Source organism: Neomonachus schauinslandi, chromosome 8, assembly GCF_002201575.2.
Source record: "Neomonachus schauinslandi chromosome 8, ASM220157v2, whole genome shotgun sequence".
In the NCBI taxonomy this organism is placed as follows: Eukaryota; Metazoa; Chordata; class Mammalia; order Carnivora; family Phocidae; genus Neomonachus; species Neomonachus schauinslandi.
This window is the reverse complement of record NC_058410.1, coordinates 97,393,943-97,418,278: the sequence shown is the minus strand read 5'-3', so window position 1 is coordinate 97,418,278 and position 24,336 is coordinate 97,393,943.

Genomic DNA, 24,336 nt, shown 5'->3' with positions numbered 1-24,336 from the left:
ATTGAATTGTTGGAAGCAGGGATTTCAGGGTACATACTTGGTAAGAAGAAGGGAAGTTTGTGAATAAAAAATGAGTTTCTAGAAAGGTAAATCGCCTGGTCACCTCAGGTCCTCTGAAAAGATCGAGTTTATAAATAGGCTGTTCTTTAGAAGAGGAGCACGTGTTTAGGAGGACAAGGTGCTTTCTTTGATATCTCACATGTGGCATCAACATGATTAGGGTCATGGTATAGTTTCACAGACTCAGGTTTGCGACCAGTCCTTGACTCTCCAGTGATCCACAGAGAGATCTGAGGCTAACACACACTCTAGCACACACGCAGGTGTAGAAATATCTACTTTGGCAACACTCCATGTGAAAACAAACAAAAAAATAAAAGGATTACAACTGGCCACAAGTTTTTAATAGATGCCAAGGGTGTGAAATGGCTGCTAAGAGTTAAAAGTGATATTATACTGCAATAATGGAAAAATAGATCATGGAAAATTAATGTTGTAACTATTAGTCGGATGATGTGTTAGGCATCGCTTTGCCCATTGGCACACTGCGAAGTTATTCTGCATCCTGAAGGAGGTGGTTGGAATAAAGAGAACTTCAGAAGCTGTGAATATACCAAGAGAGGACTTAGGATGGATGAAACTCCTGTGGCAAGTGTATTGGGGGTTGTTGTGCAACAAGGGGATTCAGTGAACATTCTTTTTTTTTTTTTTTTAAAGATTTTTATTCATTTGAGAGAGAGAATGAGATAGAGAGCATGAGAGGGGGGAGGGTCAGAGGGAGAAGCAGACTCCCTGCCGAGCGGGGAGCCCGATGCGGGACTCGATCCCGGGACTCCAGGATCACGACCTGAGCCGAAGGCAGTCGCCCAACCGACTGAGCCACCCAGGCGCCCTCAGTGAACATTCTTATAGCCTATCGTGGCCGAAATTGGGCCCGATGGGTGGAAATTCCAGGGAAATATTAAAAATAAGGAAAGAAAACTCTGGTAGCAACTGGTTTCTAATGATGAAAATGGGTCCTAATGATGAAAAAGGCGCCAGTTCCTTATGAGTGGAGGAGGGGAGGTAAAAGAAGCCACATGACTGGGTGAGGTAGGGACTCTCGTTCTGGCTGGGCACGTGCACTGGATCATCCCTGATATCTTTCCAACTCTAAGACTCTACGATTCCATATGTATTGGCTTCTAGTCCTCCCACACCTCTCAGCTCGCTGGTTAGCACCTTAGTTCTACTTAGGCTTAAATTCCATTCAGCTTTTTAGCAGGGAAAACTATTTTGAGTTTTTAAAAAAAATTCTTTGTTTTCACCCATAGATCTCCAGCTTCAAATGTGTCAGAAGTTAAAGAAGTTCTTCACTGTATGGTTTACACAAAGCTAACAGAGGGCCACTCCCAAGTGATCCTTCATGTTTCCGCCTCCTTGATTCCAGTCAAGGACCAAGGCATTCAGCTCTCTTCTTAGTAGTATGATAAAAATCAGCTTTAGATCAGTATTTATGATAATGATTATATGATTATGGAAAGGCCCTTCAAGAAGTAAACAGAAATTACCTGGGAACCTTGTTAAAAATCAATTTTGATAAGGTAGGTCTGGGGTGGGGCCTGAGATTCTGTTTTTCTAACAAGCTCAGAGGTAGTGCTGATATTGCTGGTCTATAGGCCACACTTGGAGTAGCAAGGATTTAGAATGCTTTGGCTACCTAACACCTGAAGGGAAAGGATTTCTTAAAAAGGCAATAAAAGCCATTCTATCAGAACACATTCAATGTTCTAATACCAAATCTACAAATCCAACAGGAAGAAGTCTAAAACCTTTATTCCTTTGCCTTGTTAAAATGGAACAGCCCTCCTTCTAAACCCAGCCCCTGCACTGGTACTTTGGGTTACAGATATAACCACCTGTTCAGGAACCTTGCTGTATCAGTTCATCTTACTCTCCTCTAACCCCCCCACCCAACCCCGTCTCTGCTAGCCAATTTCTACCTCTGTTTAATGGCACGCAAACTCGTCTATTTAAAACAAATGCAACAAAACAAAGCTTTTAATTTAGTCCATCTTCTCCTCCAGATGAGGCCATATTTCTCTCCACTTCTTCAAAGGCAAACTTTTCAGATGTATTGTGCATATTTATATCTGTAGCCTCTATCATGTTGCTTCCCATTTTCTCCTCAAATCAATCCAACTAAGCTCCCCTGTTTGCCCTTCTACGGAAGTGCTTGTGCCAAAGTCATAAATAACCCCGAGTCACCTCGTTTTTTTGGACATTTGCCAGTGCCTGACCTTTCTGAATTACTTCACACAGTTGACCAATCACTTTGACTACAAATTCTCTTTTCCTATTGGTTTTCCCTTTTCTCCAGTTGCTCTGGTCATTTCTTCTCATTCTCCTTTTCTAGAAAAAGATCTTCTACGCAACTCTTGCAGGTTAAAGGACTTGAGAGCCGTCCTAGACTCTCTTCACTTCTCAAAGCTGCATTTGGCAGATGAGCTCATACATCCTAGATATTCTACAGGGTCCTTAAAATTCATTATTGCCAAGACTCAAGTCATCTTTTCCCTCAAAGTATGCTCTTTCTACGATATTCCCTTTGGTAGTATATAAGCCATTACTCATCTAGTTCCTTAAAGGGTGGACTTGGTATCATCATTTGCCTCATCCTCTCCACCCTGCACCTCTGTCTCCTCATCTCATTATTCACCATGTCCTGTTATTATATATCTGTAATATTTTACCTCCTGCTACCATTCTGGTCCCAGCTATTACTACCTCTCACCTGGACCATTGTGAAATCCCCCGAAATGGCCTTCCTATGTCCACTCTTGCTTCTCTCCAATCCATCTTTCATGCAATGTAGCCAGAGTGATATTTTCATATTTCATCATGTAACTTCCCTGCAGAAAGTTCAATAGCTTTCCATTTCCTCAGAATAGAGTCCCAAATCCTTTTCTGGCTTACAGTGTCTTTCAGCCACCTGATCCCTGATTTCCTCTATGGTATCTTCATACTCTAGCAAAACCAGCCCTCTTCAAGTGCCTCAAATATACCACATCTCTCTCCTGCCTTAAGGTCACCGTACTTGCTCCCAGGATGCTGTCTATTTCCCCTTCCACTTCACAGTTCAACAACCCCTTATATGGACTATAAGTGCCATAAACGACAAAAGCTAGCACATACTTATTCTGTACCAGGTACCTGTGGTAGGTAGTGTCTAAAATGACCTCTAAATGATCTCTGTCCCCTGGGATTCATAGCATTAAATAATCTCTTAACTTTCAGCAACTTAATTCTAAACATAGAATACCTTAACATCGAGGGGATATGATTTCTATGACTAGATTACAAAAGATTCTGACTTCCACCTTAAGGGCAGACTTTCTCCCTTGCTGGCTTTAATGAAGCCCAGTGTCATACCTGAAATACTCAGGCAAGGAACAGCCATCTAGGAAATGAGGCCCTTAGTCCAACATTCCCCAAAGATGTGGGATCCTGCCAACCATCCCTGCATGAACTTGCAAAGTGGATCCTTCCTCAGTTGAGCCTTCAGATGAGACATCAACCCTTGTGAACACCCTGGATAAGCACAGACAGGTGGGTAACACAGTGTGCCATCCCTGGTCAAAGCCATTGGCATGGACATCAAATGTTGTATGTTGGCCAAAGCTCAAGAGAGTGCTTCAGTTAAAATTGACGAGGGTGAAACTACTAAGGACTAGCTTTGCCCCCCTGTCACCCTTCTTTCTGGCACCAGGGATCCCCAATGTGCACTAATGTTGTATTTTGAACATGTCAAAATCTGTCAGTTCGAATGTGTCATACATGGTGTTTGTCGCCTTGGCTGACATGAAGCTGTTCTGTGAGGTTTGCTTCTCAACTAATCAAATTGTGCAGTACTTTGTGAAGTACTTTGATTTCATGAATGAGAGACTCTAGTTAAGCTCTGCTTGGATCTCTGACCTACTGAAACTGTGAGACAATAAATGTATATTGTTTTAAGCTGCTAATTTAGGCAACAATAGGTAACTGATACAGTACACTTCATGTGCTTTTCCTTACAAACTAACATAGTCCTCACAATATTTTTATCAGATAGGATTCATGTTTTGTGGATAAGATGTATAAATCAATAGAACAGAATATAAAGCCCAGAAAGAAACCCATGATTATATGCTCAATTACTCTTCAACAAAGGAGGCAAGAATATACAATGGGAAAAAGGCAGTCTCTTCAACAAATGGTATTGGGAAAATGGGACAGCCACATGGCAAAATGATGGAACTGGACCACTTTCTTACAGCATAAAAATAAACTCACAATGGATTAAAGATCTAAATGTGAGACCTAAAACCATAAAAATCTTAGTAGGGAACACAGGCAGCAATTTATCTGACATCGACTATGTCGACTTCCAGGTATGTCTCCTGAGGCAAGGAAGATAAAAGCAAAAATAAACTATTGGGACTACATCAAAATAAAAAGCTTCTGCACAGCACAGGAAACATACAACAAAGCTAAAAGGCACTGAATGGGAGAAGATATTTGCAAATGATATATCCAATAAAGGGTTAGTATCCAAAATATATAAAGAACTGATATAGCTCAACACCCAAAAAACAAATAATCCCATTAAAAATGGGCAGAAGATATGAACAGGCATTTCTTCAAGGAAGACACATGAAAAGATGCTCCACATCACCCATCATCAGGGAAATGCAAATCAAAACCACACTGAGATATCACCTCATCCCTGTCAGAGTGGCTAAAATAAAAAACACAAGAAACAACAGGTGTTGGCAAAGATGTGGAGAAAAAGGAACCCTCGTGCACTGTTGGTGGGAGTGCAAACTGGTGCAGCCACTGTGGAATCAGTATGGAGGTTCCTCAAAAAATTAAAAATAGAATAATCGTATGATCCAGCAATGTCACTATTGAGTAGTTACCTAAAGAATACAAAAACACTAATTCAAAGGGATATATGTACCCCTATGTTTATTGCAGCATTATCTATAATAACCAAATTATGGAAGCAGCTCAAGTTTGCATTGATAGATAAATGGATAAAGAAGAGGTGGCATAGGTGTGTATATATATACAATTATACACACACACACACACACACACACACAGTGGAATATTATTCAGCCATAAAAAGAATGAAATCCTTCCCCTTGCAAACAACATGGATTGATCTGGAGAGTATAATGCTAAGCGAAGGGGCGCCTGGGTGGCTCAGTCGTTAAACGTCTGCGTTTGGCTCAGGTCATGATCCCAGGGTCCTGGGATCAAGCCCCACATTGGGCTGCCTGCTTGGCGGGAAGCCTGCTTCTCCCTCTCCCACTCCCCCCCGCTTGTGTTCCCTCTCTCGCTGTCTCTCTCTCTCTGTCAAAATAAATAAATAAAATCTTAAAAAAAAAATAATGCTAAGTGAAATAAACCAGTCAAGAGAAAGAAAAATACCAAATGATTTCATTCATGTGTGGAATTTAAGAAATTAAAAAAAAAAAAATGAGAGGGGGAAAAAAAGAGACAAACCAAAAAACCCCCCAAAAACCAAACCCAACAAAAAAACAAAAACCCAATCTCTTAACTATGGAGTACAAACAGATGATTATCAGTTGGGTGGGGGAATGGGTGAAATAGGTGAAGGGGATTAAGAATACACTTACCATGATGAGACTAAGTAATATATGGAATTGCTGAATCACTATACTGTACACCTGAAGCTAATACACTGTATGTTAACTATACTGGAATTAAAATGAAATTTAAAAAAATTATAAGTGTATTTCAGAGTGCAAATCAGTTAATATAAGCATTATATAAGTCACTAATGTAACTTCAAATTTTCTAGGAGTTGCATTAGAAAATGGAAAAAGGGAACAGGTGAAATGAATTTTAATAATATATTTTACTGAACTCAATATATCTATAATATAGTTTCAACAGACAATTGATATAAAATGATGAGCTATTTTATATTCTAAGTAAGTACTAAGTCTTTCAAATCTGGTTTGTCTTTTATACTTTTGCTACATTTCAAGTGCTGAAATTTGGATTTGCCCTATTTCAAGTGCCCAGTAGTTAGTATTAGACACTTAGTATACGGACAATGCAGGTGTATGGTTAGTGCAGGTATAAAGAAAACTTGGAAGGAAGACACAGCCTCTGGGAGTCAACAGAGTATCTCTTGTCCTTATAATTACTCCTTCTGTTACAATCCCAGGACTTACTAGAAACTATTCAAAATAAAAACTGAACTTTAGGGACAGAAATTGTCTACAAATTTTTCTTTAAATGGAACCTGAAAAAATAAATCATGATATATCATCTTAAACAGCAGCCTGAGAAGGGTGTGAGCACCTGCCTTGATGCTTCTAAAATTTAGGTTGCCTGAAATACGCAATTTCATTTCGGGCAGAAGACAGGAACGTTCCAGAGAACAAAGCTGACAGTTTCTGTGTTCTAGAAGGCAAGGTAAGTCTTTGGTTGGCCAGAGAAAGGCCAGGAGACAAATAGGCAATGGAAAGTGCCACGGACACTTTTTACTTCCGGCTGCTGGACATCTGAACCCCTTTCGGATGGTTGTGTATTTACCTTCCCACTGTATGAGGTTGGGTGGGAAGCAGTCTGTCTCCACCGTAGAAGCGAAAACGCCGGATGCTTTTGTCTGGCTTCTTGTGGCCTACGGCAGGGATGGGCATACGTCATGGGTTTGACTGATCAGCTGCCTGCACCCCGCATTAGAAATTGGGAGCTAGCGATGCACAGAAGCAGGGCAGAGAGGAAGCTGTTCCGGCCTTCTGGCCCGGGGGTGGCCCCGGTGAGCAGCATCGGCAACATCCGTTAGCAGCAGCACGGGCCGCGGGGCCGGTGGCGGCCTCTGCATCCGTACCCGAGGTCTGGGGGCTGCCGGCGGTGGCTTCTACTGTTCTGTGCGGGCAGCCGTGGTGTCCGGGGCTCTTCGCTCTGGCTCCGGCTGCGGAGTCTTTATCTGTTCGCGTCCTTTTTCTGGCCTCGTTGGCGGTGCAGCGGTGAGTCTGTGAGCTGCACGGGAGCCTTGCCGTAGATTTCTTTCCTCGGTGAGTCCGCTGACAGGCTCAGGAGCTCAGCTCCTCTGTCTAATGAAATGAGGGGACCCGAGGGACAGAGATGGAGAGAGGGCGGCCTGGAAAACGGGGGAGCACGGAGATGGCGGGAGTCTTGAGGGAGAAGGGCGGAGTTACAAGATGGGAGCGCTCGTCCGGGCGGGGGGAGCCAGTGAGGATGGAGCCATTTCTGATGGCAGGGTGGCCTAGGGACCTGTACCAACAAAGGTGCCTAACGATCCATGTTCAGCAGTTCGCATTTCTGCCCCGTAGATGCTCTCTATGGCACAAAAGTTTCAGTAAAGGCCGCTATATATAATTATTCTGGGTGGGTGTTTTCAGTGGAAATCAATGAGAAGTCACCCAGGTTGGTGCAGAACAAATATGACAGGAGAGCTATGGAGATGAACTGTGAGGGACAGCTCAACAGAGCAGTAACTTGGAGTCAGAGGCTTGGAGATGTCAGCTGACATCAGGGTCACACCCGTATTAATCTATTTGTCTTTATAAGAAGGACTGGCTCAGGGATTGGTCACAGGGGACAACCAATAGTTTCTCATCTTTATTATGGGAGTAGTCATTTTTGAAAGAGGAGCTGTTAGTGACTCTCTAAAACAAATGGAAGGGCCAGAGCTAGGAGAGTCCATATGCCAAGAATTTTCAGATAGTGGACATAAACCATCGTCTTTTCAAGGTGACACGAAGGGGTCTAGTTCACTGTTTTAAACACATAGGTTTTAAGCAGGCAACAGTGACTAGGTAAGACCAGCACAGAGGTGTTCAAAGGTCCCATTAAAGTCTTACTTTTAAAAAGAAACATGAGGTCAGTCAATGAAGTAAAAACTTTCATGGAAACTGCAGCTAATTCGTGAATCTATTTCAACAGCACCTGCGGACGCCAATTGTGCATGGACTGTGCTTAGTATAGTTAGGAGGTTCTTGACGTAAGAGGACACTCACAAGCCACATGCTCTGTTATATTTTAAAGGTGGCAGGTACTGTTTTGGTATAAAGACACACTTGTAAAGGAGAAAACATATGCATTGCAAGCACTTCTAAAAGTCTGACAGTTTTCAGCACACACAGCCTGCTTCTCCAGTGATTGTAAGCGTACAGTCACTGAGGGTTGCTTTTAGATAATGAATAATAAAAACAATCTACATATGAAAGCTGAGGACTGACACTCATTTGGTGTGGCACTATTACAGAGTCAACCCATCTAAAATGTAGAAGCCTCTTATTCAGGAACTTGCCTTCCTGGCCACAGTGTTCCTGTGGCCATGTTGAGTTAAAATGATATAACTTTCTTTATTAACAAGTGTTGAATGGCGTTTCCCTATCAATTACCTTCTTCTTGTAGACTCCTTCCCTGCTCTGTCCACCTCCCATCTCCTACCCACCTCCAGGCTGTGTTAGGTGACTCCTTCCATGTCCCTGTGATGCCATGGATATAGCTGTCTCTCGTGGCACTCACTTACCACATTATAATAATGTGGTTTTCTCCTCCCTGACCTGGGACATCTTGGGGGACAAGGTCCTTGTGGTGTCTTTTTTTTTTAATCTCCATACCCAGTATGATGCCTGGTACCTGGTCAGCACTCGAGAAAGTCTGTCACTCTAGGAATGACCCATTTGCTTGCATTAATGACCCACTAACTCTGGAATTAAACAAGATTTAAACAAGATTAGACAAGATGCCAAAGATTAGTTTCTCATTAGTTGCATTGTCAAATTACCTTCAAAAGGTAATTAAAAGATGGAAAGTGCCTTTCACTCTGTGCCCTAGATGAGTGGTAACCCCACGCACTCCTTCTGCCCTGCTCTTCTTTTTCACCCACCCAGCTCTTCCGTTAAAATGCTTCTTCTCTGCCTCACCATGATCAAAAGCTCTATCATTATGCAAGATTTAAAGAAGCTGAAAGGAGAGAGATGATGTCGTTTTGGTCAAGTTTCATCAGTCATTTTCATTCCTGTCCCCACCCCCGTTTTAAAGAAGACCAGCAATCATAAAATCTTGAAACCATAGTGGCTTGTGTTTATGCAAGTTGGGATCGATTATATGTTGTCTTAAAACAGCTTTAAATTATAAAAGCTATTTCTGAACAGAAGAATTTATTAAAATTATCTTCTGAAAGCTTGATGGCGATGCAATGACTCCATGCTATGTGGAAAACAGCTGGAAAGAATAAGATGATCGAAACCCAGACAATATAGATTCCTTATTCTTTCCCCATAGGAGGTCCCTTCACATTCTCACTCAATGCATTTTCATTCTCTTGTCACATATTTCAATCAAGTCGGTTCCCAGGCAGTCAAGAAGCCATGCAAAATAAGAGGTGGCCAATTGATCGGGATGGAGGCCAACTGTTGAAAACATGGCACAGGAATTCCCAAATCCTCAGTTTTAGATCATTGAGGGTGGGGGCACTCATTTCTGAACATCACTGTGAGGACTTAAGACAATTGTCCTATGGACCAAATCTGGCCTGCCCAAGTGTTTTGTTTGGCCTTTACAGTGTTTTTATTTTTTTGTTTTATTGAGCTAATATTTTTGAATAGAGGGGTGTTCACAGAACAATATATTGTTCCATAGAACAATTTCCATAGAAAGGCGGTTTCATGAGCAATCATACAATCTGGCAGTACCGGGCCTGTGCGTGTACATGGGGAGAGTAGCTGATGCTCCGTGGTGACCGCACCTGGGAGTGCCAGTTCCATTGCCCACATGTGGGTTGCCCGGTACCCAACCCAGCTGGTTTTCTCATTTCTACCTAGTCACTGTAGGCAATTCCATTTGCCACGAAGAGCTTCATATCATGGTCCATTTTCTAATTGTCAAACCATTTACATTTTTACAGTGACAGGGAATTCTCCACTGCACCAAGAAGATCTGCTTGCCTCCCGCTCGCCTAGAATTAGTTATCTTTATTTGTGTAAAACCCAAAGTATGTTCTGTAGAACATTCATTCCAAGGGTTGTTAAAATTGGTGTTACAGGGCGCCTGGATGGCTCCGTCAGTTAAGTGTCTGCTGTTCGGCTTAGGTCATGATCTCAGGGTCCTGGGATAGGGCCAGGCCTCAAGGGCTCCCTGCTCAATGGGAAGTCTGCTTCTCCCTCTCCCTCTGCCCCTCCCCCCCACTCACGCTCATTCTCTCTCTCTCTCTCTCAAAGAATAAATAAAATCTTTAAAAAAATTGGTGTTACATAAAAGAAAAATTTCAGTAGTCAGGTAGTTATTCATTTATCAGCAAAGATAAATTACCACTTTTTTTTTTTTTTAGTGAAGGACTTAGAGCCTTTAAAACACTATTGTGCATTATTGGTCTCTACCAGGCGGATAAACATGCAACCTTTCTTCATATATATTTGACCATAGAAACTATTTTCTTGGGACTACCCTTGGAAAATGCATATAGGGATTCTTAAGGATTTCTAAGTTTTATTATGTTGTCTTCTACTGTTTCTGAAAAGTCAGTCGGAAACAAGATACAGCAACTTGCTCCAGAACACAGAAACTGTGGCTGTGATGAAACTGAGTTGGAATCCCAGAATCCTGCCATCAGTAGGCAGCAGGATGCATATGGAGTGTGCACACTGATCACTAAGTTTGGGGATAAATAGACTTAGTTAAATCCACAGTACTGGGAGAGGACAGTGTGACCACCTTGATAAAGGAACACCGATGTTAATGTAGAATCAATGATAGCAAAAAACATAATAACAATAAAAATGGGAGGTGGTAAGGAGCTTAAGGAGGTAATTAATGGGGGCTTAGCCTTATTTTCGTAAAAAGTGAAAGCACTTCTTCCTTTGATGTTCACATTTTACATAAGACTGTAATATATGTAATATATGTTATAAGCGTATTCATTACAAAAGCAAGCCATACAATGGTTATGGTCTCATTTTTACCTCCTGTCAAAATTAAGTCCTAGCGAAGGAGAAATTGAAGAGAACAAAACAAAATTTCCCACTATTATCATTAAATTATCATTATTAAAGACAGGCAGTCTCGTTAGTAAGTCTCCTTTTGTACTCAGAATTTAATGTTAGCTAAAATATGGAGATTCATGTTTTGGGGCCATCTCAAAAGAATAATAGCATTGTCATCACCACTATTAGGTTAAGAGTGAAGTAGAAGAAAGGCAGAGAAAATTGGAAGCTCAAAAATTATTCATTCATTCTTTCAACAACAAATTATTGCATCATGTCTTAGCCTGGATTTCCCTGAAAGCAGAGCCTGAGACAAGAGGTTTATTTGGGAAGTGATTCCAGGGAGGAGTGAGAGGCCAGGAGACTGAAAAAGGACAGAGGGGAAGACAGCAGCACAAGGATGCATTAAAAAGTTGGCTAGCACTGTGAGCTGCTAGGCCCCAACCCCCTGGACCTCTTGAGAAGCTTTCTGAAGTGGATCTCGTAACTGTCCCCACGGACCAAGAGTGGCCCCACAGTCATTAATGCCCTGGCCTCTGGCTTGTGTATTCTTGTGAGTCAAGTGGGTTCTCCCAGGATTCCACACCTTGGGCCAGAGAAGCACCAGGGCAGGAAGGGAGAGCTATGCGCTGTGGGCCCAGTGAGGTCCGACAGATTATACCTGCACCACGTAGGTGAATGCTTGCACAGAACTGGGGGCTGGGGTAGTGGCTGGAGTGGGAGGTGTGCTAGGTGGTGCTCCATACACACAGGCACTGAACTAGGCATTGGACTGGAGCCACAACAGTAAGCAAAAGAAGGCCTGGGCCCTCCCTCCGGGAGCATACAGACATAGATAGGTGATAGCAAATAGGAGCCCCGGGGCAGCTGCAGAACTGTTATGCCGGATACTCATGAGTCTGGATGATTATGAACGAGCTGTCCAACCACTTGAGAATAGCTGCTGGACACTGTACAAGGCAGACGGCTGAATACATTGAAGAGCAAGAGATATAGGTCCCACCTCATGAATATGGGGAGGAAGGTCATCACAAAAAATAATGTTCCCACCAGGGGCACCTGGGTGGCTCAGTCGGTTAAGCGTCTCAGGTCATGACCTCAGGGTCCTGGGATCCAACCCTGAGTCAGTCTCCCTGCTCAGCGGGGAGCCTGCTTCTCCCTCTGCCTGCCACTCCATCTGCTCATGCTCTCTCCCTCTCTCTCTAATAAATAAATTAAATCTTCAAACATAATAATAATAATTCCCACCAAACACTGAACTACAACTGTAACAGCTGCTGTGAACGAGAGAAGTTCACCAGATTTCGAGAGGCATAACAGGGGTTCTGGTAAAGTCAGTTGAGTAAGGAAAGGTTGAATGCTTTCTTCACAGAAATGATATTTAATCAGAGACCTGAAGGATGATGCGCTATTAAATAAGCATTAATCGGCTATTATAGTTCAGATGCTTGGAATACCCTGTAAATGATTACCTTTTTTTTTTTTTTTTTCTCAGATTGCTCACAGTCCAATTGTGGACACAAATGATGATTACAAGCTAACTAGAATTAAGTAAAATGGGAACAGGGAATCAGCCTGAGGAAGCTAGTGATGTTTTGGCACAGGAGATAACGTTTGGCATGGTCTGGAAGGATTTGGAGGTATCTTCTGGGTGAATCAGATAAGGACTCCATTAGAGTGTGTTTCTCCAATGGGTGCAGGAGATTGCAATGCAGTCTAGGAAATTCCTTAAAGAGAATTTCAAGTTTAGCTTTTACTTTTAGGATAATCTTTTTAAAGTTAGTTAAGCAAACCTACATTATCTGTGTGACCCATCTTACCACTGGACACTGCTGTACAACTTCAGGGCCTACATTTTCAAATGTGTTTGTTATCACAGGGTATCAAGAAACAGTGTTTGAGTTATCTGTTGCCTTGCAGGAATTCAGGCCCGGTATGTCGAGAGAGATTCTAATTTTAAGATAAGAAAAAAAATATCACCTCTTCACATGCACTATTCTAGTATCTAAACGTTGGAAACTAATTTTTTTCATCATTGCCCATGGTAACAAAACAAAAACGACTCTGACTCGGCAGTGTCTTTGGGTGCGTCAGGGTCATTAACAAGACATCGTTATCCACCTAATGGCCATGTAGTTTCACCTCAGTCAGAAGGGCTTGAAGGAAATTTGCTTCTTGCAAATTCTTATGGAGAAAGTTCTTGGAGAGCCATGACATTTCCCTCTCTTCTTAGTCGGGGGTGGGGGGTGGGGAGAGATGTGCTTTGTCGCTTTGCCATCCAAGTGAGAAAGGCTTTGAGGGAGTCACTTGAGGAGCTTGATCTGTGTCCTCTGGAATTCAGTGGACTGGTGTCTGAACTCTGAGGATGACTGTTCAGGTTGTACACTGCACAACTATAGGGGGTGCCATCCACACGGATGACAATGTTTATAACCTGTACAAACGGTACTTGGAGACCCTGGGTGTCAAAGAGGCAAGCTCTTGTGGCTGGTACTGCAGTTATATAATAACACAGGAAGCAAATTGCACTTTCACCAACACTGGGACAAGGAGGTGAGAGATTTTCTGGTTGGTTGTGTGGGTTCACGTGAGGGAGCTGGCCTGGACTCTTCTTAAGAAGGACCACCCAGGGGCGCCTGGGTGGCTCAGTCGTTAAGCGTCTACTTTCAGCTCAGGTCATGATCCCAGGGTCCTGAGATCGAGCCCCACATCGGGCTCCCTGCTCAGCAGGAAGCCTGCTTCTCCCTCTCCCACTCCCCCCGCTTGTGTTCCCTCTCTCGTTGTGTCTCTCTCTGTCAAATAAATAAAATCTTTAAAAATAAATAAATAAATAAATAATAAATAAAAAGAAGGACCACCCAAAACAAAGCCTTCTGAAGAGTTCCTCAAACCAGCAGCCTGAGGGTTGAGTGTTGGCAGTGAGAGTAGACAGGTAGAAGAGTTACTGCTTTCATCATGCAGTTTTCAGTGGGGAGTCTCAAAGGGGAAAATACGTCATGAGAGAGTCGGGCCTGCACACCCAAGATCAACGAGCAGCAGTGCCAGATTACAGAGGCACCGGTCCATGGAAGACTGTGCCCTTTGTCTAACCCTGCATGCCCTGGGCCCAACCCTGGAGGGGATGGAAAGGCAGCTAGTAAGCGGAGGCACTGAAGGAGGAAGGACATCAACCTGCCCTGATGGCCCCTGTGCTCCTGACGCCCAAGACCCCAAGTTTCTTGGCCTAAATCAAGCCTTAGGGAGGAGAAGAGAAAAAATTAGGAATTTTATGATTACACTAAACTGATTATTTTAATTACTAAAACAAGGCTTTCCTTAAGACCAAAGGTGACCTCAGAACATTTCACCCAGAGTGATTGAGAGAGCTGCCTGAGACTTGAGACAAGGACAGGGAAAGAATCAGGACACTTGGTGGGTACAAAGGACAGGCTGTGGCAGAGACAGTCTCTTTGGGCCTTGCTGAGTGCCAAGCCCTCCGGGACCAGACCCCCTGGGAAATCTTTCAGAGAGATGCCCATCCATACCGGAAACACTTTAACTTGAAACGTATAAATAAATACTCATCCCCAATCTTTTGACCTACAGCCAAGGCCTCTGTGTGAGCACAGGTGGATGGATCTTTCTTAAACTCACCCACAAAACATCAACTGTGAAATCGGTTTTGGCTTCCTTATATTGGACTGAAAATTTTACAAACTTTGCCAAGCAACCTGAATATAGCTATATGCATGTATATGATTTCTTTTGTCTTCTATAGTCATCTCACCCATACCCATTTTTAGAAACTTGCATTTATTGGGTCTTTTGAAAGCCTTCAATTTAGTGTTTCATAGAGACAATTTTCTTTTTTGGACTCCTATTTCATCGGTTTACATAGTATTTAATTAAAGTATGTAATTCAATAACAAGTGTTACTGGCATAAACAGGTTTGGGAACACACCCAGCTGCCTCTTGGTAAACACACAGTTAAACTTGCAGGAGCAGAAGCACATGGGTGCGCTGGAGAATAGCCACTAGCTCATGTATCCTGAACATTGGTCTGTATGTCTCATAGACAGCATGGAGAGCACAGGATTTTCTGGTGAGTTGGTAAGTGGAGGTCGGTTGGGTGAGCCGTCCACTTTGGAGGTGCAAAGTTGGAAGTGACCAGCACAGAAAGAGTTACCATTTACTGAGTCCCTTCTATGTGCCTGGTGGGACACTGGACCCTTTATACACACAAGCTCACTTAGCTTTCACAGATAATTATTTTTCCCTATGTCACAGTTGAGGAAAGTGGAGTTTACAGACATTACGTAATGGACTGTGAGTCAGTAAATGAAATAGTCAGCATTTCTCAATCTAATGTGCAAATGAATCACCTGGCGGATGTGACTGAAGAGGCATATTTTAATGGAGTAGGTCTGGGGTGGGGCCTGAGAGTCTGCATTTCTAACAAGTTCTCAGACCATGCTTTCTTTGGGTGTCTCAGTTCTAACCCCTGAGATTCTGACTTATTTGTTCCGAGATAGAACGTAGGCATCACTATTTTCTAAAAAAAGCTCTTAAAATTTCTGCAGTTTTATAAGACTTCTAGAAAGACAACTCTTTCCTTGTTATTGTTATTCTTTAGTTTTTCTTCTTTTTAAAATAAATTTCTTCTCTACTTTCTTCCAGATGAATTTAGAATTCCCATGTCAGGTTCTAAAGCAAAGTCTAACTGAAATTTTTTGTTTTTACCGAAATTGTATTTTAATATACTAATGTGGATTTTTATAGTATTTTTATGGTATTTAGTGTTCCATGCAGAAACAAGATATGTCTCTCCATATATATATATATAATATATACATATAATATATATATATCTACTTATATATATATATTTAAAATATTTCTTCACAAACATAGATCTTGCACATTTCTTGTTAAGTTTATTCCTGGGTGAACTCTCTCTCTATACATATAGTGACATCTCTTTCCAAATCATCATTCTAATTGATTATGACAATACAGGACAACTGCTGATTTAAATATATTTATCTCCTAAAAACAAATTAAAAAAATAAATGTTTATGTCCTAATTATCAATCTTACCAGGTTCATAAGGCCTAAAAATTTAATCGATTGTCTTTGGAGCTACAGAGTTTTGATTTTACCAAATTCATTTGTTAGTTTATTTTTTCAAGTATTAAATTATTGAGTATGTGAGAGAAAAAATTAGAAATGTAGAAAAATTACCCCAACAACCAAGGGAAACTATTATCATTTTACTTGGGTCAGTTTTCATTCTTTTTATATTTGCATAGCTTCTGCCACATAATTATAATCACATGGTTTAATTAACTGACGTACTTTTTAAAAGAGTAAGTGTGTTCAATATGCCAAAATCGTTTTGCTGGAAGTTTGTTTTGTAAAGAACCACGTGCTTCTCACTAATAGGCAGAAATGCGAATGTCACTTCTGTTCCTGAGATTATTGAGTTCAGTCCCTTCTTATGCTGCCAGCCCAGCTTGCTGGGATTTCTAGCAGCCAATTATAGTTCAGCGTCATGGAGCCCTCTGTCCCTCACCCCACACATAGCTGCTGACCTCACCACACACTCAGCTGCTCCGTTTCAGGCCACTGCCGGGGTCACTCTTGCTAGGGGTTTATAATTCCATTTGAAAAGCTGACTTGATCATGACATAATCAAGATTTCCCAAGAATTTGTTCAAAAACCATTTCTCACATGGCTTTCATTGACATAAACGTATATGGGGTTTGGGTATGGTTGGGTTGATTTGTTTCTTCTTCTGTATGACTTTAAATGTGATTTCCCTCAGCTCTCTGCTCATTCACCTTAACAGGGAGGGTTTCCTTGGCCTAATTTTATAAAATAGGAATCCCCACGCTTATCCCCAGGCCAGATTTGTCCTTAACATACCCAGGGCTGGAGCAAGATCATGAAGGGAGGCCCACACATCATATGTCGAAGTATTTTAAAGGCCCAGCAGGGCTTCATGTAGACACATGTTACACCCCCTCCTCCCCACCTCCCGCCATCAGCCTGTCCTAGCTCTCTCCAAGCTCCCTCCCCAAAAGCCACTTTGACATTCCCTTGGGCCTGCAGGTGCACACACTTGATTTTTTTTCTTATGCAATGATTATGCATTTCTTGGACGTGTTACATTTGTGTCTTAAAAAAAAAAAACCCGGGGCGCCTGGGTGGCTCAGTTGGTTGAGCGACTGCCTTCGGCTCAGGTCATGATCCTGGAGTCCCGGGATCGAGTCCCACGTCGGGCTCCCTGCTCAGCGGGGAGTCTGCCTCTCTCTCTGACCCTCCCCCCTCTCATGCTCTCTATCTCATTCTCTCTCTCAAATAAATAAATAAAATCTTAAAAAAAAAAAAACCCAACTATATCTTTTCCCCATTATTTTATCTAGTTGATTGTTGCTGCTTGCAGTAGATCTTTCTAGCCACCTCCCAATATCTCCTTGTCCTTTTGTTCTACCTTTCCTTTTCCTTTTCCAGGTAAAGATTACCTTTTTCAAATTCTCGTGGCCATGTGACTAAGTTCGGGCTAATGAGATGGCAGCAGAAGTTGGATGTGGGGGTTCTCAGAAGTCTCCTTCCTAGGGGCACCTGGGTGGCTCAGTTGGTTAAGGAGCTGACTTTTGGTTGTGGCTGAGGTCATGCTCTCAGGGTCATGAGGTCGAGCCCTGTTTTGGGCTCTGCACTCAGCACAGAGTCTCCCTGAGGATTCTCTTTCCCTCTCCCTCTGCCCCTCCCCCTGCTTGCATCCTCTCTCTCTCTTTCTAGAATAAAGAAATAAAATCTTAAAAAAATAACAACAAAAGAATAAGTCTCCTTCCTAGGAGGGAAAGAGGGAAAGAACACAACACATCTTTCATTTTGAAAACAGTGTCCTTATTACAGGTAAATGATTAGTTTCTTCTATGTTTTCTTCTATGGTTATTATTTTAGTCAGGTATCCTAAGCCTTTTTGAACCAATCCTAATTCGTGTTTCTCTAGAAAACTATCTGAAACATTATATAGATTTTTAAATTTATTGACTATGGTATCGTCTTCAAGTTGTTTTGTTCCCTACTTTATTTGTAACCATAGACTCTATTTTATCCCTAATGTTGCTTATACATTATCTCTTTTTGGTGTGATTATTTGCCAGATTAGATTTAGTAATTTTACTTCTCTTTTTTTTTAAAAGACATTTATTTATTTAAGTAGGCTCTATGCCCAACATGGGGCTTGAACTCATGACCCTGAGATCAAGAGTTGCACATTCTACTGACTAATCCAGCCAGGCATCCTTCAACTTTTCATTTTTAATTGCTATTCATTTTTTCTTTAGGTTTCCTATTTGATTGATTTCTGCCTTTATCTTCATTGTTTCCTTCCTTCATTATCTTTTTCTTTGATTTTTCTTTGTTATTTTTTGGTTTCTTGAGTTTTGTGCTAGAATCATTTATTTTCAGTTTTCCTTATTTTCCAGTATATACACTTACAAGCCATACATTTTCCCTAAAGTATGATTTTGGTTACATGAAATAGCAGATGTAAGACACTTAGAAAGTTCTGGCATATGTAGGCACGACTTTTTAAAAGTGTGCTTTCCTGTATCACATAAAAAGTCTTTAAAATTAAAAGAACTGCTTACATTATCATCTTGACTATATATTTTCCTAGACATATTTCCATATGTATTGACATTTCCTATAACCAAATTAAAGAAGAAATTCTTTTCAAAATATTTATCTTGTATGCTTTTTAAAATTAAAGACTTCTTTTCTTTTAGAGCAGTTTTAGTTAGGTTCACAACAACACTGAGAAGAAGGTACAGAGATTTTCCTTACGTCCCCTGCCCCCACAAATGCCTACCTCTCTTTATCACCAGCCCCCACCAGAGTGGTGCATTTACTACAATTGATAAACCTACACTGACACATGGTAAGCACCCAAAGTCCATAGTTAACATTAGGGTCCACTCCTAGTGTTATACTTTCTATGGGGTATTTTTTTTTTACAGAGTATTTTTTACTGTTGTTTCTTTTTTTATTCCTTCTTAATTTTGGCTGCTTGGTATTTTTTTTTTTTACAGAGTATTTTTTATTGTTGTTTCTTTTTTTTATTCCTTCTTAATTTTGGCTGCTTTTTAGAATTACCCAGGAAGCTTGATACCTGATACCAAGGCTTCAACCCAAATTATATCAGAATCTCTAAGCGTTGGACCCAGACACTGTGCATTTTAAAGCTCCCCAGGTGTCGCGGTGCCTAGGTGGTTCAGTTGGTTAAGCGTCTGATTCTTGGTTTCAGCTCAGATCATGACCTCAGGGTCTTGAGATCAAGCCCTGCATCCAGCTCTGCACTCAATGTGGAGTTTGCTTGAGATTCCCTTCCTCTCCCTCCTTGAGATTCTCTTCCCCTTTCTCTCTTTCTCTAAAATAAATAAATAAATCTTAAAAAAAAAAAAGCTCCCTGGGTGATTTCTTGGTATAGGCAAGGCTGAGATTTACATTGATCTTAACTTTCTATCCTATCTTTCCTACTCATAAGCCACAGCCATTCAGAACTATTAAAAGTCTAATAAAAATGAATGGATGTAAATGTAATGCAGAAATTTTAATATTTTATGTAACACTCTGGCAATATTTGCTCATTGACATTGGTAATCCATAATATGTAACTGAACATTACTCTGAGTATTAATAAGTGAGTTTCCTCAGCAATTTCGTGGACTTATCATAGGGAAAATAAATTTAAAGGTGGATAGGTTTTCAGATTAGTTCAGGAAAGCCTGTATAACAATGTAGCTGAAACAGTTATTTAAACAGAATTTACTAGGCACAACCGAATTAAAGACATTGTTTGCTTGAAGGCTGATGATCAAGTAAAATCAGTTCTAATTAGAAAACAAAGTAAAGAGAGGGTGGGATTTCCTAAGGTACTATGCTATTTAATTATTTTCCTTGTCTTTGAAAGGGGCATCTTTATTGTACAAGCAGAATGATCATTTATAGCTGAGAATTTGAGGATTTCAAGTCCAGCTTGATACCCACTGTTTAGATGAATTTCGCCAGAAGACTATAAACTCTCTGAGCCTTCGTATTTTTGGTTTTTTTTAAAAGATTTTATTTATCTATTTGTCAGAGAGAGAGCACAAGTAGGGACAGAGGCAGGCAGAGGAAGAAGCAGGCTCCCCGCTGAGCAGGGAGCCCTATGTGGGGCTCGATCCCAGGACCCTGAGATCATGACCTGAGCCGAAGGCAGACACCTAACCGACTGAGCCACCCAGGCATCCTGAGCCTTCGTATTTTTAAATGCAAAATGGGGACAATCTATCCTGAAGGATTCTTTTAGAGGTTAAATGGCATCGAGTAGGTGCTTGGTAATTTCAATGATACTGCCAGCCCTGCTTCCTATTTATCATTATTTTAAGCCTAAGACATCATCTTTCTTCTTTGCTGAGGTGACATCTCCAGGATTGTTCACTAGCCGTGATGAATTGTATAACCAGGAAGGAAGAAAGAATTGCTGTGCTAGTTGCCGTTGATCTCAGAGATCAGCTAGGGTTACTTTTTAGCTGAGCCTGGAGGAGGCATTGCGCAACCAGACTTCCATCTGCGCAGGCTCCTTAAAGCTGAAAAGTCAAGTTACACTCTTCTGTGAGCTCTTGTGGTTTTTTGCTGCTGCTGTTGTTTTGTTTTTTGTTTTTTTTTGTAAAAGTTCGTATAAATCTTAAAAGGCATAGAGACGTGCTTTCCTTTCTCTGATTATTTTTCTAGCCACTTTGGATTCATGGTTAAAATATGCCTAGAGTAGCTTTTTTTCCCTTACTTCTGTGTTGCCACAAAAAGGAGTCATTCTGTGAGTACTAGAAAACTTACAGGGGTGCGCGGGTGGCTTAGTTGGTTAAGCGTTTGCCTTCGGCTCAGGTCATGATCTCAGGGTTCTGGTATCGAGAGCTGCATCATCCACAGCGGGCTCCCTGCTTGGCAGGGAGTCTGCTTCTCCTTCTTCCTCTGCCCTTCCCCCCAGCTTGTGCGCGCTCTCTCTCTCTCTCTCTCAAATGAATAAATAAAATCTTTTAAAAAAGAAAGAAAACTTATATAAATGATGCCATCCCAGAGCCATTGTAGATTTTCCTCTAAATTAAAAGCAGAATGAGGTAGAAAGGAACTGCTTAATTTTTATTTGTGCCTAAGACTTATAAGAGAAACAGAAAGAGTCAGAGACCTTCTTAGTGACTGAATTATAGTAATTCTAGTATTGGGTTGCAGTTTGATTGTGGAATGCAATGCTCATGTACAACCCTTGTGCCAATTTACATAGCTAGTGAGCTTTACTGGCCTGAGTGAGTAGTTAATGAACAGAAAAGTCTAAAATATTTACCCAAAAAAGGGTAAAAACTAGACCAGTTGTTTGCTGGTCTAGAAAATCATGCAGGCAGCTCGGAGAAAAAAAAAGGCTAAGATTACTGAGAGCCGAAAATGTCTCAGCACTGCCACAGACCTTTGCTCACTCAGTGTTTCATCTAGTCCCAACAAGTGAGCAGGATCAGAGGTATTTTCTCCATTTCACAAGGGAAAGAAAAAATTGGTTCTGGGGACAAGAAGTCAATGTCTGCACGGCTAGCGAATGTGGGGCTTAGAGTCCCACATTAGAGTCCAAGTCAGTCTGACCTCAAAGTTCTTTTATTTCTTTCAACAATATTCCTTCCTTCTGGTTAAGCAATGTCAAAAAAAGAAGTCCAAGTTCTGAATTTATGTACAATGAGGTGTGACCCAAGGTCAAGAGCACTAATAGCATGCATTCAAGCAAAGGGAGCCATGAAACACTGAAGGCAGGGTCCTGGACTCATGTTAGAAATAAGGATCCTGGAATGTTGGTGAAGCAGGAAGCAAATCAATCGGATGTGTGTTCAGAGGCCTGAGGGTGAAAGTAGGCTCGGGCTGCAAAGTAAGGGGAGGCAACATTTGGAGTTCTCCTGGGATCTCTTCTAATCAGACTGGTCATCAGGGTGACCTGTGCATGCCCAGCCAATCAAAGGATCCTTCTATTATGTTACCAAGGGTGAACTGACATATCAGGAATTAAATTCTGATCACTGCATAAAATTGTTTTTTTGATCAGAGCTATGTATTTTCCAACCATCTTTCTGATTTCTCTACCAGGTAGCAAAAACCAGCTGGAGAATATAGAATGTCTCATCAATGGCATGGACATCGCTGCTGAGCTAGGGCAGCTGTCCTGCCTTGGCCTCAGCAGGGACCTGCACCTCAGTAAAGTCTTTTTAAGTCCAAAGTCTGAAACTGAACTTAGGAGTCTGAGGAACAGTATTTTTTCTTTCTTTCTTTCTTTTTTCTATTTATTTGTAAGAGAGAGAGCGCATGAGCAGGAGGAGCGGCAGGCAGAGAGAAGCAGGTTCTCTGCTGAGCAAGGAGCCCGACTCGGGACTCGATCCTAGGACCCTGGGACCATGACCCGAGCCAAAGGCAGATACTTAATGACGGAGCCACCCAGGCACCCCTCGAGGAACAGTATTTTCATCAGTTCACCTAGTTGTGATCAGGATTTAAAGGGCAGATTCATATCAATAAAAGCCAACTGACCGATTAATCCTCACAAGTTGATAGCAGAATGGAACAGAATGCTCATGCCTATTGATCATGACCCATATCCTCCAGATCCTCTGAATATTCTCCCTATTTTGCATCCTTCTTCATTGCACGTAGACCCCCATATGCCTGTAACACGTTCGTACTGGATGATGTTCTGAAATGCTCTACGAACGAGGACCCTGCAGTCAGATCCAGGGTTGACATTCTGTTTTCCTCACTTTCAAGCCCTATGACCTGGACAGGTTACTGCCTAAATCTCTTTCCACCTCCGTTTCATCCTTAAAATGGGAATAATAATAGTAACATGGTTACTATGAAGCTAAAATGCAAAGATACCTGAAAACAGTAAACACAGAGCCTGGCACAGAGTACATATCTCAAAATATATGCTTAATTTATTTGCATATGTATCTTTTTAAAAAAGATTTTATTTATTTATTAGAGAGAGAGAGAGAGGGAGAGAGCACAAGCAGGGGGAGCGGCAGGCAGAGGGAGAAGCAAACTCCCTGCTGAGCAAGGAGCCTGATGACCCTTGGATCAGGACCCTGGGATCCTGACCTGAGCTGAAGGCAGATGCTTAACCAACCGAACAACCCAGGTTTCCCAATATATGTATTTATCTTTTAAAGGAGGACCCTCTTCCTCCCACCTTAGCATTACCAACAGCATTAGATATTCTCTCTTGGGACGGGATCTCTGATGATGACGATTTTCTATAACATTAATTCTTATCAATCTCTGAAATTGGAGCTAAATCTTTTTGAACTTGTCTCAAAGTAATAGAGTGTATCCTATGTGTCTGGAAGAGTATCATGCTTGCCTTCCATCAAGATAAAGAATAGCACCGAGGGGCGATTGTTTTCTACACATTATCTCTAACGGTTCCACCAAATGGCCACTATATGTCTCATGAATGAAAACTAAGGTCAGTGGTTAGAGGCTATATAAGAAAAATGTTAACTTTGGGAGGTTGGAGTTATTATTTTTTTTTTACCATTTTCCATATTTTTTCTGTATTTCTGAATATTTCATAATGAGCATATATATTATGTGTGTGTGTGTGTGTGTGTGATCAGAGAAATAAAAAGCTCCTTACAACTTAAAAATAAGAATTTTCCCAGGTCACAACCAGTAAGTGGGATAAGTCAGTATTAAACCTATCCCTGGTGATGAAACCCATGTTCATTCTTTCCCTCATGAATTCAACAAGTATGTATTGGTTGTCTCCAATGCTAAGGGCCAGGCACTGTTGTACGAGCAGGGGAAGCAATGAACAAAACAGGCAAAAGTCCCTGCCCTCCTGGAGAGCATGCTGGGGGAGGGGGGAGAAAGATAACAAGTAAGAAACAAAGGCAAATCACATACCAGACAGTGGTCAATGCCGTGTAGAAAAAGAAAACAGAGGAAAAGAGGATAAGGAAGCGCAGGGTAGGCTAGGATTTCACCAGGCTTATGACTGAGAATGACCGCACCAAGTAATCTAATTTGTTTAACCTGGAACGTCAGCCAAATTAGTAGTTTGCATTGTACCAAAATGCTTGCATGGCTGTCATGCAAGGAGTACAGAGTCTGATACTCAACCTTTTCCCCATTCATCTGCAATGAGCTTAGGAATGCTTTTTGAAGAATCTGGTAGCTTCTAAACATATTTTAAATAAATTAGTCATGTGTGTATCATCCAAGTCTTCTTTTGGACTCCCATGTATTACAAATGAAATCAA